General features: G+C 40.8%; 1 protein-coding gene across 1 annotated transcript in view; it reads right to left on the bottom strand.

Annotated features, from left to right (window-relative positions):
- PKIB (cAMP-dependent protein kinase inhibitor beta) overlaps window positions 1-8,291 on the bottom strand; it is a 156,702-nt gene extending 148,411 nt beyond the window's left edge. The window contains exon 1 of the mRNA XM_044292006.1: window positions 8,078-8,291. The gene's annotated coding sequence lies outside the window, so the exon portion shown is untranslated. The remainder of the gene's footprint in view (window positions 1-8,077) is intronic.
- Between the last annotated feature and the right edge of the window lie 6,796 nt (window positions 8,292-15,087).

Raw genomic sequence — 15,087 nt, 5'->3', positions numbered from 1 at the left:
GGTCTGAGCGCTGGTCTAATGAAAAATATTTTTTTATTATTGTCCTCCTCTAAAGCTTAGGTGCATCTTATGGGCTGATGCATCCTATAGGGTAAGTTTTTTTCTTACAGTGATTTTAAAGAGCTGGAAGGTGAAGACCAGAAGTTTCACCCAAATGCCCCACAAACATTGTAAAATAAATTTTGGCATCTATAGTATACTCCTGGTATGCCTTCCTGTAGGCTGCTTAAAGGGGTTTTCAGGGAATTAATAAAAAAATAAAATTACTGAAAATACTTAAATATTACTTTAACATATATATATATATATATATATATATATATATATATATTTATTTATATACCCACCCAAATACCTTTTATTAGTTATAATGGCTCATTTTGTCTAGGGAGCAATCATTAGAAGAAATAAAATGTCTGCCGTCCTATTAGTATACACAAAACCTGTAATCACACAGGAGGACAAGATAAAGAGCTGCCTTATCCTCCTCTCTGCTCTGCTTGCAAGGGATTATGATCATGAATACAGCTGATAGGACCTTCAGTTAAATCTCTGTAGGAATGGAGTTCATGAGGAATGAGGAGACATGAAGTACAGAGAGGAAGGACAGACTGTGGTAATGTGGGGCTGTGGCAATGTATCATGACCGGCGTGCCTATCACATACGTGACACAAAGGGAGGGAAAAGGGAAGGCTCTGTCCAAGGGAGAGGGAAAGGTGGTGACCCCTGACTCACCTTGAGGCTGGCACCTGACTGCCCTGACGTCCCTAGACGGGTTCCTCACCCGTACGCCGATCGCGTGCCTAAAACCCTGGCTTTCCCTAAGATGAGCCCTAGATAGTGAATAGGGCGGTGGGAACACTAGTCCACACCACTAACTCTAAAGGAAAACACCAAGGGGAGGACAGACAATACAGACAACATATAATCCCAGGTGGGCGACAACAGAAGACAACAAAAAGCCCAACAGGGATCCGGAGGGTAACACTCTGGAACAACAACCAGGATTCACAGCTCCAGTGGGTCAGTATAGAAGTCCAGGCAGGAAGCTCTATATCTGGCAACCAGAGAAGTGAGAGAGGAGAATATAAGGAGATTGGGAGTGACAGACAAGAAACAGCTGAGGAGGAGAAGCTACGGATCCCTGAGTGAGACAAAAAGGATAGTAAGGCAAACACAGAAAACTATCATTAAGAAACAGTGTGATCTTTAGACATAGAGCGCACAGCCACCCGCTGCGACTTCCTGACACCGGGTATAACGGAGTCAGACGTGGCTCTTGACACCCTCGTGACACAATGTAGCTGACTGCATACAAGTACTGCTGCTCATTAGCCACACTCCCACCCATCTGTCCTCTGTACTTCATGTCTCCTCATGAACTCCATTACTACATGGATTCAGTTGAAGATCTAGTCAGCTGTATTCAGGATCATAATCTCTGACAAGCAGTGCAGAGAGGAGGATGAGGCAGCTCTTTAACTCAGTGTTGTGAAGTAACTTGTCCTCCTGTGTGATCAGGACGGGTTTTGTGTGTACTAATAGGATGACGGCCATTTCTTTTCCCCTGATTATTGCACCTTAGACAAAATGAGCCATTATAACTAATAAAATGTATTTAGGAATATACTGTATAATAAGGAAATATTTAAGAATTTTCAGTACCATAATTGTATTTTGTTAATTTCTGGAGAACCACTTTAACAAACTTTAGGCATGCAAAATGTTGCAGGCATTTTATACTTTACAGCAACCTTATTACATTTAATAAATTCATATTTTAGTAGCAACTTTAGTAAAATTGCTGGAACTATTAACCATGCAGATCTCATTATTACATAAATGTCACTAGGATTTATTTGACTTTCAATGATAGAATTGATATGACTTAATATATAATCTGTCAGTCATAAGGAAACATAACAAATATGTTGACTGGATACTTAAAAAATACATATACACAAATAATGTGCTGGTACAATTTTCTGCACCAAAAAAGTCTATCCCCAAAAGATATTCAAGTGAAAAGATAATAAACGCTGATGTTTGAGAGCTGGGGTGTGCCCCAGTTCTTACAATGAATGTATTAGTTATGAACTCTGCACTATTGATTACACATTTTCACAGTTCTGAATGACCGGCACAGTGTTTCTTTAGATGAGCCATTTACAGACACCTCTCTGTCGATCCCATGGGGTGAGCTCTCTAAACATCATACATTCTACATAGCACATTTTAAATATCTGAATATCAGATTGTGAAAAGAATTGCGGAAAGTTCCTTAAAGGGAATCTGTCACCTGGTTTGAGCATATTAAAGTATTACTACTGCCATGTACAATAAAATACCTTATTTCCAGCTGTAGTCTTCGTTTGAAGGTTTCATGGTTTCATTAGCGATAAAATCAACTTTATATGTTATGCAAATGAGTGTCCAAGGTTCCCAGAGAGGCGTTATTATCCTTCTCTGTAGATCCCAGTAACTCCCCCGTACAGTGCCCAGCCCGCCTTCCTTTAGAGCCCAAGCACGGCACTGTACGGGGGAGTTACTGTGCTCCAGAGAAGGATGATAATGCCCTTCTGGGCACCTTGGACACCTTGGATTGTATCGCTAATGAACCCATAAAACTTAAAACGAAGACTACAGCTGAAAATAAGGCATTTTATCGTACATGGCAGTAGTAACACCTTAATATGCTCAAACCAGGTGACAGATTCCCTGTAAAGGGGTTATCTAACCACTATAATGAGACTCTCAATGCCCGGGCACCTCATATAGGTTATACTTACCCAGCTCCTGCTCCCTGCACATCCGCCGATGCATCTCCGTCAAACCATCCGGTGACGGGGGAGCAGCCAATAGCAGGCCGCGACAGGGACGAGCCTCTCTAGCATTGCAGATGATGCTAGAGAGGCTCGTTCCCGTCGCCGCCTGCTATTGGCTGATCTCCCCCCCTCCCATCACCAGATGTTTTCATCCACGCAACAGGGAGATGCAGAGGCGGGAGCAGGAGACGCAGGTGCTGGGGAGCGGGATAAGTATAATCTATATGAGGTGCCCAGACATTGGGGGGCTCATTATAAGCAGGCATGGGATTCAGCCAGTTCCCTCAGGTTCTCCAGATAAATTACAGCTGCAGCTGGTGATGAGCGCTCCCATTCCATAGTTTAACTCCTTAGGCTTTTAAAAAGATGTATGTTATGTGTGTATAGTGTATATATGCTGTATTTATGTGTATGTGTGTGTAGTGTATGTATATGTATACATGTGTCATGATGCCACATGTCTGCCATTGAGTAGGGAACCTGTTGATAAAAATTTGAATCTCACCCCTAATTATAGGGGTTGGATAACCCCTTTAATAGTAACGTGCAAACTGCAGGCTTTGACTCTTTTGTGCATTTTTACATTGATGAACCATTCTCCTCTAAATGCTGTCATTCTTTATACGTTTATTTGTATGTGAATGTCTGGCCACCATGTTATAGTTTATACGTACAATTAATCGAAATATGAAAGAGATGTAAACATATTACTTTCTGTATCTTGAGTTACAGTCTGTTTTATAGTTTTGAGCTACCTTCACTTCCCTTGGTGAATGACATTCTGAGATGTAAGACGTCTTTACACCGCGCACTGCACAGTAATTTAAAGTCTCACTGAGCTTTTAAAGAACTTTTGATATGTCATAGCGACATCTGTGGGGGTCTGAGCACTGAAACCCCTACAAATAGTAGGGAGAGAAAAGCACTCACATAGCACGCTCTACCTCCTTGCTGCAGAGGAAGGGTTAAATAGAAAGTTTATGGAGCTGTCTCAATACTGCAACAAGGAAAAAAAAACACACAATGAGAGCACTTCTCTCACCTCCTTCTAGAGATCAGTAAGGGTCTCAGACTCAGACCCCCACCAACCAAAAACTATGATATGTCAAAATGTTTTTGACAGCCCAGTGACACTTTAGGCCTTGTTGACACTTCAGTGGTTCACTGACATTTGCTGTCGGAGTACCCATTGATTCACACATCAGTGGTTCTCCACTGACTGTGGGTCAGTGGAAAAATCACAAGAACATGCACTACTTTGGTCCATGATGTGGACCAAACATGCCCATTGAGGTCTATGGGTCTGTGAAAAACCACCTACACAACACTGATGGCATCTGTGGTTTTTCACAGACCATTGGTAGGAGATGCTCTGGAAATTAATTTTCAGCTGAACAGTGTCCATGGAATACGAAGGACACACAGGGGGCAAACCTGGATTCTTCACAGACACATCTTCATGGATGAATCATGGACACGTTTTCCACGAATTTCAGACGTGAAAATGTGAACGAGACCTTAAGGTAAGAACATACATTTTTCTACTGCATTTTAGGAGCTTACATCAAGCTTTTGGAAATTCTGCTCTAAGGACTATAATACATATAAATAATAGTATCTATTAAGGGTACTTTCACACTAGCGTTTTTCTTTTCCGGCGCTGAGTTCTGTCCTAGGGGCTCAATATCGCAAAATAACTGATCAGTTTTATCCTAATGCATTCTGAAGGGAGAGCAATCTGTTCAGGATGCATTGGGATGTCTTCAGTTGAGTCTTTTTGACTCTTCAGGACAGAGATAAAACAGCAGCATGCTACGGTTTTATCTCCGGCCCAAAAAACTGAAGACTTGCCTGAATGCCGGATCCTGCATTTTTTTTCATAGGAACGTATTAGTGCCGGATCCGGCATTCAAAATACCGCAATACCAGATCCGTCCTTACAGATGACACCGGAAAGACGGATACAGCATTCCTGATCTGTCTTACAAATGCCATTAGTTGCCATACGTTTTGACGGATCCGGCAGGCAGTTCCGGAGACGAAACTGCTTGCCGGATCACTCTGCCGCAAGTGTGAAAGTACCCTTACTAAGTTACCCATTTTTTCCCTATACCCTCCACAATTACTTTAAAAAGTACAATTCATTAGCTCATACTGTATATATCTGCTGGAAATTCATGTTACCCTCCTTAATTTCAATATGGATGTGTCCCTGGGTCAAACAGTTTAAACACTAGCATTGAATTTCAATAGGTCTTGGTAAAGATCCTGTAACTATACACCAATTTTATTATATTACACATACTAAGCAGTATACAGTCATGTTTTGTCAGTTACGTTAAATAATATGACAGTAAAATTGCAACTCCTTTTTGTACAAGGTTAAAGATAACATCTAATTGGCACTTATACATCAATGTAATAGGCTTCTCAGGTATGATCTGTCATATTTGGTAATATCGTTATAAAACCTGCATGGTTTCCCATTCTGTCTGGAAGGACCAGACCCACTTTACTTGCCACATGAGGAAACAGGAAATGTAAGCCACAATGGGGAATTGCAGGTTGGTGATACCAGTTAGAACCTGTGCAACATATGGATGGTGGCAACTCCTAAACATGATCTCTATACCCAAAGCCAGAGCTGTACGACTGAGAGACTCAAATAAATCTTCTAAGTTTTGTCAGTTGGTATTCCCATTGAGACCTCATGTGGATTCAGAATAACAAACACATTATCATTACCATGTATTCCCACATGGTTGCCATCATTTGTGCTGACTAGGGAGTTCTGTAGATATTATTGAATTTAGTGATTTTGATCCACATGGCAACACTGAAAATAACAAAGGGTCATGTCATCAGAATCTCTCAATGGTCAGGCTTTTATATTTGTACACGAAAAGGGGTTATCTCACTAAGACAACCCCTTTTTAAATGAAGCTGACTGCTAGTGTTCAGTAAAGCGAAGCATTTAAAGCGGAATTCGGTCTGAAGTTTAGTAAAACTTTGATTCGCAACGAAGCCAAATCTCCTTGCACTTTTTGGTAACGGATCACGTAAAATTCCTAAAATGGCAGCTGCACGTGTTAAAAAGTGAAGCCCGGGACCGACAGATCACCCATAATGCCGTGCAGCCAGCCAATCAGCAGGTAGTCATCCCCTGTGATGTCACAGTCCTGTAAAAGCCTCATTCCGTGCAGTCTCCGCCATTGTCCTGTGAGCTGAGCACAGGAAGAGATGTGACAAGGGCTTATGCTCTAGAGACAGTGTTGCTGCAATAATCCAGTGGCCATGTTTGATCCATCCACCATGTTCTGTCATCTTGTTTTAACCCTAATAATTTTTCAAGCAAAATACCACTAGGTTCACAGTAGGGAGGGATTGCGGACCTTATGGAGGGATTGACGTGGGATTGTGGCCATCCCTGTTGTGGATCCCTCAATTTTATTGCTTTGAGGAATGTTTTCCCACCTAAAAGCTGTGTACCATCTCTGGTACCATCACACAGGACGACAGGGGCTGCTGCATAAATGCTTCAGCTCCCCCAATCCCCGCTAGGGGGAGATGAAGCACACCCAGATGAACACGGCATCTGAAGGGTTAAACGTCCTCAATCGGCATTACCGCCAGTTGCAGACATTAGCAGTGGGTGTCTGCTCTTAAAAACAGCAGACACCAGGCGGCCATGACGCACACTTTGTGATAACTGCCTGGCTGTCAACAAAAATTTTATGTCGACGATTGGAAAAGGGTTAACTTTCAAGCCTTTAATAATGGGAAGAATATGATTAGGCACAGTGGTCTGGGTATACCTGGTTTATAGCGATTTGTGACAAATTAATTTGTAACTAATCAAATTTCTTGGAGAACTTCGGCGAAGCTGCCGTATAGAATTTTTCTAAACTTTACTCATCTCTACTGACAGCTATAGATCCATCTTCTCTAGTGGTGATCAATTGCAGTGGTCGCTGCAGGGGAAATCCTCCCAGTACGTATATAAGCTCGGCCCACCAGAGTTCTGGCTCAAAAAGGGGCTTCCCAACAGTGAATCATCATCTATAAAGTCAATTTAACCTAATAGTGCATATGGACAGGTGTTCTTTTTTTAAAGGGGTATCCCACTAAAGATTTGTTCTAGGTCTTGCTACTGGCACCCCCAGCAAAAAGCTGATTTTAGTGGTCAGACAGACACTTCTCCTGCAGTACTATTACTTGGGGACAATTCCAATGAATGGCTGACTATGTAATCCAAGGTCATCCCAAGTCTGCTAGAACACTAGATGCTTCTACAGAACAGTTTTCCATTTTGACTCCTAAATGGGGCTACTTGAGCATATTGGAAAATTAAGGCATGCTTTGAAATGCAAAACCACCAATTCTAACATATTGCAGCCTAACCATCCTATGCACCATCATGGAGACATCTGACTATGAGGAGGACAGTGCACATGAACCTACAGGAGGAATATCATGCATGCTCTATGCATTAGAGACCTGTTTATACAGACACAGCAGCTTAGTGGGTACGCTTCACCAATGCGGTATCCAGGTAATACCTTCAGGTAATTATATTTAATTGGACCCCAGACAACTATTATTTCATTCCTTCCATTTTATATCTATATATTCTCCATTCTAATGGAATTCTAGAGTTTACAGAAGGACAATATATTTGGTAACAAATTACGCCGTTCTTCACATGACATCAAGTCTGGCGCTGGTGAATTTCTTTTACTATGCTATAGTGAAGACATGAGTTCCTTCTAAAGGAGAACATTCAGAGGAACTGCTCACTCTCAGAGCATGCAGTTTGTAAAGCCTCATATATCATCAGCAGTTACTAGGAGTATCACAGGAATACATCACGATGATCAAAGCTACTCTAAATACTAACCAAGGATACAACACATCTTGTATGAACGTAACCTGTGGACTACAAAACCAAAGCATATGGTTTAGCAATTCTAGCAGCCAAGGCATGCTTTAACACCGGTATGAATGGAATAAAATCTCCCCACCGCCCCTTCTCTCTCATATCCCATCTGTTGACTAGTTCCAGTTTATTAGACACAGAAGTCAGGAATGTATGGCCTTTTTCTATCAAATGAAGATGATATAGAAAATAGCTTTTAAGAGACTAGCAGAGGTAATCATGTTGGATCAATGTGATGTACCGGTTGCACTGTATATATATTGGCCCTCACCCCCTGTCACCTATTGTATCATTTACAGCCCCATAATCACTCACCAATGAGATGATCAGTGTGAGCACTCGGGGGCTGTCAGTGCCCTTCTTGACAAAGACTCAGGATCTGCTGCTCAGCCTTTATAATCCAGACCTCTGCAGACGACGGTGGAGGTCATGTTAGCAGAAGAAGCAGCACTGATGCAGATGGGATGCAGCAACCACATACAGCACTCAGACACAGGTCTTCTTCCCAGTAATCCAACACACACCTTTACTTCCAGTCAACTGTCTTCATTATGTGACTTGAAGCGACAGATTCCCCTCCCCTGGCTGGATCTTAGCACTGAGCAGTCCTAGGAAGATAATCGCACTGCCATCAAGTGGACACTGAAATAACACTGTTGAATACATGTCTGCAGCAAACAGGATGAAGTCAAGTAAACCCGAGAAAAACAGATGCTATAATCCTCCAATTACTAAGGGCTCAAGCACACCGTTGCCGTTTTTGGGGATCCGCAAAACACTGATACCTTACGTGTGTGTTCCGCGTTTTGCAGTAAGGAGTGTCCTGCCCTCTATAGAACTGTCCTATCTTTGTCAGTAAAACAAACAAGAATAGGACATGTATTATTTTTTGTGGGGCCACAGAACGGACATATGCAGATCGGATGCGGACTAAAAAATACGGACTAAAATACGTTTGTGTGCATGAGCCCTAAATATGAGCAGATCATTTAATTAGCTTTAAAAAATGACAGAACTCATTATACTACCATAGTCGAGCTTGAATGTAATGAAAACCGTAACGTAATTCTGCTCATATTACGTAATTCTCCATTTTGTTAATAAAGTGTCATTGAAAGAAAGCTGAGAAATACAATATGATCATTTTTTTGTTTTTTTTCTGTGGCGTTCATTACCATGAGAACAAACTATTTCCTTTTCTTCCCATTGATTTGCTTCGAGTGCATCTAGTCTTGATCCCGAACCTATAGCAACTCATTTGAGCTGCAATACCAGAGACAGCCAATGGACAAGAGTGGCGCTATTTCTAATCCTTGACAATGACTTTAAGGGTACCCGCACACGGTATGCAGAAAATCTGTATGAAATCCACACCAAAACTGCAGAAAAAACACACAAAAATCTGCATTATTTATCACGCTTTTCATGTATCTTTCTGTAGGTTTTATGTTGTTTGTTTATGTTAACAACTCATTGAAGTCTATGGGGAAAACCACTCTACAGAAGCTGTGGGAGCGCACAGACAATTGAAATGCTGCTGATTTTAACATCCACACAACAGGTAATTTTCCATATGGAAGAAAAAGGCAAAGAGTACATGAGATTGACTCAAATCTTATTCACTTTGTTCATACTGCATTACACTGCATTTTTTGCATGAAAATCTTCATGGAAAGACTTTGCTTAATCCGCACTGTGTGCATATACCCTAAATGTTTACTGAAGGGACAAGTATGTTGCAAGACATGGTCACAACAGGAACAGTGGGTAGTTTTAGGGCACTATGGGGACCTTAGCTCAACTGGGGGCACTAAGAGGAGGTATTTTTTTATACTGCCCTTCTAAAAAGTAAATAACATTAATGCTTATGAAAATGTATAGAAGTCTGGGTTTCACTCCCTTTTCTAAAATTCAGGTCCCCACCTACCCCTTAATTGAACCTGATGGACTTGTGTCTTTTTTGAACCATATTAACTATGTACCTATGAGACATCATTTGAAAATGTAGAATAAAAATAAATGGAATGATCTCCATATTGTCAAAGCTTCAGGAATTCCTCCAGCTATTATAGACAGCAGGGTTTTGTCTACGTATCTGGACTATGGTATTGCAGGTAACTGCTGAATGTTTTTAGTATTTTTGACTTGTTTTTAGTAAAGAATACTCAATTATGTAAGAATAAATAGTAAAAAACACAAATGGTGCAATGTAGAGGTTGGAGCGGATCCTAAAGTAGTAGGTATAGTTTACTTAGTTTTATTTGCTGCTGGTTTCCTGATGACTTTATCCATTCTTTGTTTAGGCAAAGAATTTGTCCATATGTCTTCCATAAGCAAACTAGTGGGTTCTGTCCAGACAGTGTGCGCGGCTGTGATTTACAAGAACACATATTAGTCATGTTATTTAAATATCATTTGCCATAACCAAGAGACATTTTGTAAGTCAAATGCACAGGTGTCCTCTTCTCCTGGATGTTACTGATGAAAGAAATTCTTTAATTAGTTCTTTAGGCAAATTTCTTATTTTCAAATGTATATGTAAAATGTTAGTCTAAGGATGAAACTTGGCTTTTTCACCCAAGGAGAAGATTTTGTTTTTGCTCCTTCCTGAGAATACGATGCATGGACATCTCTGTATGTGGATTTGTAGATCAGTGGCCCAATCATTAGTTAGCCTCTATGTTCTGTCATAACGGTTTCATCTGACTTGACATACATGGGGAAATTCTCACTTAGAAATCCAATAGAGCCTGCCATAAATACAAAGGCATACAAAGGTAGAGGCCTAAAGAACCCCTAAGACAGTACTTTTATTGCTCTGTACAAATCATCTATGCATCTCTTGCTGCCTCTCACAAATGGACCATTCAACATAAGAATCATTAAAACGCTCCCCTTCCCTAGTAAAGCCGCTGTGGGGTATTCCTAGGTTATCACCCATATTATGTTTAACATGTTGACATTTCCCTTTATTTTTCATGATACACTGATGGGTACACCATATACCTCGTACCTCACATATCAGTACTCTACTGTATATACTAAATACCTGTGTCCACTGCATCTATTATGCTGTATAATAGATGCAGTTTATGTATATATGTGTATATATATATATATATATATATATATATATATAGTTTATAGAGCAGAGTACTGATGTGAGGCGTATAAGGTATAGAGCACTGTGTACAGATATATGTGATCAGTTATATATTATGGCTATTGTGTGGGGTATATCAGGTAATAGTGGTTGTAACTGTCTGCAGTTCTATACACTTGCAAGAAAAAGTATGTGAACCCTTTGGAATGATATGGATTTCTGCAAAAATTGGTCATAAAATGTGATCTGATCTTCATCTAAGTCACAACAATAGACAATCACAGTCTGCTTAAACTAATAAGACACAAAGAATTACATGTTACCATGTTTTTATTGAACACACCATGTGAACATTCACAGTGCAGCTGGAAAAAGTATGTGAACCCTTGGATTTAATAACTGGTTGAACCTCCTTTGGTTGCAATAACTTCTACCAAACATTTCCTGTAGTTGCAGATCAGACGTGCACAACGGTCAGGAGTAATTCTTGACCATTCCTCTTTACAGAACTGTTTCAGTTCAGCAATATTCTTGGGATGTCTGGTGTGAATCGCTTTCTTGAGGTCATGCCACAGCATCTCAATCGGGTTGAAGTCAGGACTCTGACTGGGCCACTCCAGAAGGCGTATTTTCTTCTGTTTAAGCCATTCTGTTGTTGATTTACTTCTATGATTGGGGTCGTTGTCCCGTTGCAACACCCATCTTCTGTTGAGCTTCAGCTGGTGGACAGATGGCCTTAAGTTCTCCTGCAAAATGTCTTGATAAACTTGGGAATTCATTTTTCCTTCGATGATAGCAATCCATCCAGGCCCTGACGCAGCAAAGCAGCCCCAAACCATGATGCCCCCACCACCATACTTCACAGTTGGGATGAGGTTTTGATGTTGGTGTGCTGTGCCTCTTTTTCTCCACACATAGTGTTGTGTGTTTCTTCCAAACAACTCAACTTTGGTTTCATCTGTCCACAGAATATTTTGCCAGTACTGCTGTGGAACATTCAGGTGCTCTTGTGCAACCCTTTCCAGCTTTATGCAAGTCAACAATTCTTAATCATAGGTGTTCTGAGAGCTCTTTTGTGCGAGGCATCATTCACATCAGGCAATGCTTCTTGTGAAAAGCAAACCCAGAACTGTTGTGTGTTTTTTATAGGGCAGGGCAGCTGTAACCAACACCTCCAATCTCATCTCATTGATTGGACTCCAGTTGGCTGACACCTCACTCCAATTAGCTCTTGGAGATGTCATTAGTCTAGGGGTTCACATACTTTTTCCACCTGCACTGTGAATGCTTACATGGTGTGTTAAATAAAAACATGGCAACATTTAATTATTTGTGTATTATTAGTTTAAGCAGACTGTGATTGTCTATTGTTGTGACTTTTGTGTTTGTGCAGAAATCCATATCATTCAAAAGGGTTCACATACTTTTTCTTGCAACTGTATATATATGAGTGTGATATGATGAGTGTGCATGATTTTATGAAGAGAAAGGAGCAGGGCCTCCCCTTACCACTGCATTCTAGTCTCAGTGAAGAGCTCATTGTGCAGTTCTTTTACTAGATGTACAGAACCTGTGATGCTGAAGATGTTGATGTCATCATGGGTTCTGGCAGATTCTCCTATCTAACATGGGAACTACATCATGTCCTGTGCAGTTCCTTTACTAAATGTACAGGTGCTTTACCTTTCGCCACTGATGATAAGGATACTATACTGGAGCTGGACAGTAATGAGTGTAATTTGGGGGGCGGTGCCTTTGGTTCACTGTAGGCCCCTTTTCTCCATGGGCACTGTAGCAGCTGTGTGGTCTGGAGGTACGCCACTGGCTGTGCCCCACTCTATTTATATGTAATTTAATGTGTATTGTAGATGTGTTTTGTGGTGTCTCATTGTTTCATATTATATAACGGCTTGCAGCAGAGAACAGGCATAAGTGCGTAGCTGAAGCTACATGGTGTGAGAGTGGAGGTTGCTGTAACAAGCTGTGGGCCCTTGATAAGGAGCCAGGTTGGAGTGATAAGTAAACTAGCTGGACAGAGTGTAGGCTGGCAAACAGAGGCAAAAGGATTGTTTGATAACACAGGGGAATTGCAAGAAGGCCAGTAGAGATTTTGGACAAGCTTGGTTAATGTAAGATTGACTACTTCACTATAAACTGAGACCTTAATGCTGCACTACATATTATGCTTACAGCAATATAAGCCTGACCACTATTAGGAGGCATTAGTATACAGTTTGATCAAAGAGCATAGGCCCACTTACCACGACAAGGTTGCCTCTTCAAGTGGGGACCTACTCTAACTTTGGCGCGGCACTGTGCGGCAACTATCGTGCCCCCACACCACTCCAGCAGGCAATGGGACCCAGCAGCCACACAGGCTCTGTGTGGCTGCTGGGTCCCATTGCCTGCTGGAGCTGTGTATGGGCACGATAGTTGCCGCACAGTGCCGCGCTAAAGTTAGAGTAGGTCCCCACTTGAAGAGGCAACCTTGTCGTGGTAAGTGGGCCTATGCTCTTTGATCAAACTGTATACTAATGCCTCCTAATAGTGCATAGCAATAGATTGATAATAGTGCTATATAGTCATGTTTTATCATGCTGTCATTTAAAACAGTTGTTATATCAAAAGCATAGTAATGAGGATGTGCGATTTAGATTCTCTCTCACATATTGAATATATTCAAATAAAAGAAGATATTTATTTTTACAGCCGTGACCCACGTAGGCAGCCAGTAGATTTATCTGTAATAAGTCTTAAAGGAAATGTGTCATCAAAAGTGTTATCTGCCAGTTAAAACCACATAGTAACATATCTCCTGTTTTTCTAATCTGTTTTTATTTTCTGATTGTAGATTTTTATTTAATTCTATTTCCTGAACATGATTATTGAGGCGGCCATCTCGCCTGAGCTGTTCTTTACAGAATTTAGAAAGCATTAAGAAAACTGCTTTACGGCAGCCACATGGGCTGGAAAGAATAGATGAGCTCTGACAATCACCTATTGTGAATGGTGGTTCCTGTCTTATCTATACACAAAGGTGATATCATTACAGGCAAAATTATAATGACAGGTAAGGCAGTAACTTCAGTAAAGTGATCTGTACAGACCAAGAAGTGGCACCTATTATTAAGCCTAGTGGTCAGTGCTAAAACTGCATGATTTTATGTTTTTTGTATAACTATAGATATTGACATGGACAATTAAAAATTACATAATTAAAAATTATAAAAAAATATGCTAAACATAAAGACGAGATTTAAGCAATAAGGCATTTTCTGATGACTCATTCCCTTTAAGTAGATCACCAGTGCCTTATTTTAACAATGGAATTACTCCACCCTTGAACACAAGCGTCATCGCAACACAGAAATCCCCAAAGTCAAGTACTTGTCCAGGAATTTAATATTGATGAGCTACCTATAAGATAGGCCATCACTATTACAGAGGTGCTGTCTGACGATCAGATGTTTAAAGAGGCCTTGTATCCTCTTCATTTCTTACCAGACATAATGCCATACATTTTGTAATGGCTGTGTGGTATGCAACTTACTACACCTCCATCCTATTCAAGTGAATGTTCCATGCACAGCCACTCCATGACGTATGGCACTGTGTTAGGTAAAGAAATGCCCAGAATCCAGAGGTAAGAGATTCAAATCCCATGGCACTTCTACCAGTAAGATATTCCAAATCCTTTATTTGTGGATGCATAGCAGTGCAAGACAGGTACGAGACAAACTGTGCAGCACACAGCCAACCATCATTTTGATTTCCATCATAAACCAAGAGATAAACCAAAGTCTCTTGGTTCAAAGATTCTGTCCCTTTCAGTTTCTAACAAGTGGTGATAACTGGCACACCAATGAACAAGAGGCACCATACAATCATCCCACACAACTTGATCCAATTTTTGCTTTCAATCTGGCTTTTATGTCCCTCCCACGTGCCACAAATTGGAGCTAGGTGCTTGAAATGTCTTAGCAACACCTGCTACTTCCTCGATTTGCATAACCGTACAGCTTGTCCCCTTTTGATTAAAAAATTTCAGTGTTGAGGAATTTAATTAGAGATGAGTGAATCTCCTGAAATTTGTTTTGGGTCCAACTCTATTGGTTTGGCCATCAGATTTGTTTCTGTCTGAATAAATTCGACCTGAATCAAAAGTTCCCTAATTGTCATGAAAAGTCAAGTATGACACCCTGGGGTCTCCTAGGATTGTATC

This window comes from Bufo gargarizans, chromosome 4 (assembly GCF_014858855.1).
Source record: "Bufo gargarizans isolate SCDJY-AF-19 chromosome 4, ASM1485885v1, whole genome shotgun sequence".
NCBI lineage: Eukaryota > Metazoa > Chordata > Amphibia > Anura > Bufonidae > Bufo > Bufo gargarizans.
This window is presented reverse-complemented; position numbering and strand designations above follow the sequence as displayed.